The following is a 5,324-nucleotide window of genomic DNA, read 5'->3' on the forward strand; positions in this document are numbered from 1 at the left end:
TGGTGGGGGTTCAAAAAGGAAGTTTGGAGATGACGTCGTGAGTACTTTGAGACGAATTGTCGACGAAAACTGTACATTTACATTGAAGCAAATAAAGGAGGCCCTGGAGAAAGAAACGCCGAGAGTAACAATCAGTGCAAGTACAGTCGACCGCTTGCTGGATGTCCACAGCTACTCGATGAAGCGAGTGAAGCAAGAGGCCCACAGATCGGAACCGTGACAATATCAAGCACAGCCGCATGCTGTACGCCCAATGGCTGCCGTCTGATGGACCACGTGTTTGCCGCTTCTATTTGAATGATACTAACTTCAATATCTGGTGTTCCAGTAACTTCGGCAGGGCAGCTAAAGGACAACCAGCTGTGCACTTGCCCACAACGACAAAGGGAGAGAACTTGAACATGATAGCATGCATGTCCGCAAATGGAGTTATTCACTGGACTGTGGTGGACAAAGTTCATTGGGTTGTTTTTAATGACTTCCTCAGTGATTTTTCGGCCCGCGTAGAACGTGATAAACCAAATACCGAAGCTGTATTCCTTTTTGATAATGCTCCTGCTCACGCTCGAGCAGAACAGGCGGCTTTGGCTAACTCCGTGCACTCTATTAAGTGCCTGCCAGCGTACAGTCCCTTCTTTAATCGTATAGAAGAAGCCTTCTCGAAATTCAAATCACACGTGAAGGCCTACCTGAGCGAACGTCGTAATTTAGTTTTGGTGACACCGCAAGGCATGATGAAGAAGGAGCACAGGCGTTCTTTGCTGCTGGATGCGGCTCGCCACTCCATGCAACAAATACAGCGCTTGGACTGCGTGGTTTTTGATCGGCACAATTTCTCTTTCGTGTCTGTCGCTTTGCGTGAGGATGACTTGTGAACATCCGTCTCTGAGCCCTATGAGACAGTTCTGTTTTAATGAATACACTAACCTGTGCCTATGTTGCATTTCTAAAATAATTAGTAGTAATCACTCTTGTTTTCCTGTATATGTATATGTATGTATGTGTACACACACACACACACACACATATATATATATATATATATATATATATATATATATATATATATGGTTAGTGTATATATATATATATATATATATATATATATATATATATATATTAATCCAGCAACATCAATTGCCGCTACCGACACAGAAACATCGAAGCATGATGGGGGTTCAAGAAGCAAGTTTGGAGATGACGTCGTGAGTACTTTGAGACGAATTGTCGACGAAAACTGTACATTTACATTGAAGCAAATAAAGGAGGCCCTGGAGAAAGAAATGCCGAGAGTATGAATCAGTGAATAAATAAATAAATAAATAAATAAATCAAATAGATGTATATATTCATATATATATGTATATATATATATATATATATATATATATATATATATATATATATATATATGTGTGTGTGTGTGGGGGGGGGGGGGGTGCGTGTGTGTAGAGTTAGAGAGGGGGCACAGAACAAATAATTTAGTGATTGCACTGAATCTGCAAGCTTCCAATGTGCGATGAGGGGCAAAATGCCACGCAAAAAAAACACGTACTCAAAAAAGCTAGGCCCAAGGTCAGTTGCGTGTTATTATCATTTTGTTTCCTTTGTGTTCGTTTCATCGCATTCGTCAAGTACGTCACAAAACTAACAAGCTAAACGAACAATCAGTACTGTTCGTATCAATGGAGACATTTAACTTTGCTTGAATAAAAAAAAAATAGGAGCATACAATAATGTAAAATAAAACTTCTATTGCCACATCAGGATGATCAGTTTACGTTTTATGTTCACTACAGGAAAAAAAAACATATTGGAATAATCTCTATTTCACAGTACGTGCCGCGCGACGGCTTCCTAATTTCTTCATTATGTAGCTGTCTTTGACCTCACACTGCCCGCGACCATGCTTTTAATCTATTAGTAGGCGTTCCGGTACTCCAATAAACATAGTGTGTCGTTCGCATTACATGACCTGTCCTAGTCATGTAATGTTGTAGTGTGTACGAAAGCCAATTATGCGCTTCAGTGACGGATACTGAATTTTATTGCACTGTAATATATTCAGTAATATGTTCCTGCGTTTTTCTCGTTTTCATTAAATTTATTTCACCTGGGCCAAGCACTCATTATACAAACTTGCGTATAGCAAAGTATAAGCACTCCAAACATGGCTTAAGCGAACCACGGCAGTAATTTTTTTCAACAATACTATCGGCGAATACAAATAATAATGATTGATTCTACTTTCCGACTATTGTCTTTTATACTGTAGGAACTGCATTTCAACTGCACTGCCGTTTTTACGCTCGTATTCTGGTTTTTGTGCGTGGAATAAACTGACTGGCACCTTAATTAAAGTCATTGGCAATTGGATTAAACACGGTGACATTTGGATTAAACTCAATGGCAGGCGACCTGAGTGAGTTGGCGCTTGGATTAAATATGTTGGCGCTTGGATTAAATGTTTGGCGCTTGGATTAAATGTTTGGCACATGGATTAAATAGCTCGGCGTTCAGATTAATTCAATGGCGTGCAGATTATTTAGGCTGGCACTTGGATTAAAGTGAGCGGGAAAACCTGTAGTATATACCATGAACTCGAGGTGGTTAAAGGTGGGAAGTAGACACGAAGCGCAAGTCGTAAGGAAGTGTGCGTGTGCCACCTCTCGTATAGTCCTTGGAAAGTCCGCTGGATGGCGGTGCTTCTATATGTGTAATATATGATGGAACGATGCGAGATGGTAGTACTTGAAGTGCTTACTAGATGGACGAACGGGCACACAGTCAGATGCATGGACGCACTCACGGATGGACACATGAACGCATGGACCGACGCAGGGGCGGATGATGCATGGACGAACGCAGGGATGGATGCAGGTATGAACGTTTGGACGCACGAACAGACGCACGCACGGACGGGCACAAAGACGGACGCATGGACGGACGGAAGGAAGAATGAATGGACGGACGGATGCTTCGCCCTACACTCCATCATTCACTCCATGGATATGCTGCTTTTTTTTTAATGTTATGTGTGTTCTCTCTGTTCTGGTTAGATATGAAACGTATATCACCTGTGGCACATAGCTGCATCCCAGGGCAAATACTCCTTCCCCGGGTGTGTATGTGCCACTGTTTTTTGAAACGTTCTTGACGACGTGCAAGGCGAGACTGTGATATTAGAGTTATTTAGTTGAACGTCCGCAGCAGCCGTACGGACGCAGCCTCCCATTGCGAATAGATGGCTGGCTGCGTCCGTACGGCTGCTGTAGACGCGCAACTAAATCTGTGTATTATTGATGTGATGACCAGCGAGACGTATTCGCCAAACTATCTTACCCTCCTGTACTAATTTTGGTGTACGCCAGTGAAGGGGGTGATGATGAGAGCACCCAGATGTAGACTGCTGGATAAATAGATAGGTAGACTCAAAAAATGATTGCAGTACGCAAGCAAATATTGCATTTATTACCTGCGCTGTCACCACACTATTTTTTTAGTTCCTTCCATTATAACCGGGTAGCGGCATTGGCATGCGTTCCACCAGCCGGGATGGGTAAGAAAATAAAAGGTTTGGTGAGCTTTTTGGAGCCAAGCAACTAAGGACTACTTCCCGCACTTTCGCGTCCACTCACAAGTCATGTGAGATGCAAAACCCAAGAAGGTTCACCAGCACCCTTATTGGGGTACAATAAATTGACCCGCTCATTGTGTTGGGAAAAAGCAGCATATCAGATTAATGTCCCTTATTCATCTTGAATTTCTACGGGACGGCTATGTGCTCTCCTATAGTAAAGTAATAAGTACTCTAAGTGGTTAGCCACGTTTTCGATACACGCATGTTCTTTTTTAGGGGCGAAGCTCCTTAAAGGACCACTCACTAGGTTAGACAATTTTGAGGTGACAAGCGGAATGCGTAGGTGAGGCGTTCATGATCTACAGAAGGCCCCCGGGACGGCTTTATGCTCTCCCATAGTAGAGTACCCAGTACTCCAAATGGTTAGCCAATTTTTTTAAACAAACATCACGCCTGCCAAAATTTGCAACGCTACGCACCGCGGAAATGGGTCAAACATCAAGATGAACGCTGCTCTTCTTTTCTTTTGCGGGCGCGCGCCCAGATAATGACGGCATGACGTGCGCGTACGAATGGCCCTACGCAAAACCTACTGTACTCCTGACCTGCCCAGATAGCAGGGTTCCTGTGGGAGCGCGTGTCCCCGCTTTCGTTCAACCACTCACCGTTGGTGGCACTTCCCATAACCTGTTCGTCTGCTACTTTACGGCTGTTTTGAAGGCGCTGAAGTAAGAATGGCTGCCTTTTGTAATAAGCTCTTGAAATATATGTAAGTATTTCTTAACTTTGATGGCTGGTCAAGTAAGCTGTTCAGTGCATTTGTCAACACTGGTTGATAAACGTTGGAACCCTAGACTTACACGGTGTAGGACAGCCTATGTGATGTCACGTCAATTTAATGGCGAAAATTCGGGATCCGGACGGCCATCTCACTAAGGGCATAATAAGGTATCACCGATCAGCGAATAAGAACGGAGCGTTTCACTCGCAAGTCCAATGATTGAAATGTGGAAACTTTTTCGGGTCACATAGTGCTCCAAGTGCGTCTTAGTGTTACTAGTTTTCCTTAGTGAGCCTCTAATTAGAGGCCAAGTACTTGGGGTATTCACTCGCCCATATTCGTTTTTGTGTGTTTTCTAGTGGAGAACAACTGTCTTAATATAAAACTAACGTAAAATTAACACTAACATATCAAAGCCACCTAATCTCTAAGTGGGCGCTATCAGAAAAGAGCATGTTTCCGCCATCTTGGCAGTGGCAAAATATGGCTTCACTTTTGCTGGCAAGGCATTGCGGGAGCTACCACTCAAGCAATTTTTTAATCCTCCTTGGTCAGATTGGCGCCCTGACTGTGGCAGTCTAGTCGGAGTGAGTGGATGCGCGTCGTGTCGGCTCCGGTTTCAACGAATTAGGAACGCTACAGATCAATCACCAAATTGTCAGTTTATTCCCCCAAAAGAGAGGCAAAGCGAAGACTGTCATAGTGAACCTATACAGTCCTCCAAAAGACAAAGGCGAAGACTTCAATGAGCTCCTTGCTGAGACGGTTAAAATCGCAGGCAACAAGGACCGCCTATCGGTTTTGGGTGATTTTAACGCACCCAGCACCACATGGGGTTACCCAAAAGACTCGCCGAAGGGAACGCGTCTCGAACATGCTGCGTCTAGGCTGGGCCTGAGTTTAATAACTCTCCCAATCGCGCCCACGAGAGTGGGCAACAGTGTATGTAGAGACACGTTCCCG

Source organism: Rhipicephalus microplus, chromosome 7, assembly GCF_043290135.1.
Source record: "Rhipicephalus microplus isolate Deutch F79 chromosome 7, USDA_Rmic, whole genome shotgun sequence".
Taxonomy (NCBI): domain Eukaryota; kingdom Metazoa; phylum Arthropoda; class Arachnida; order Ixodida; family Ixodidae; genus Rhipicephalus; species Rhipicephalus microplus.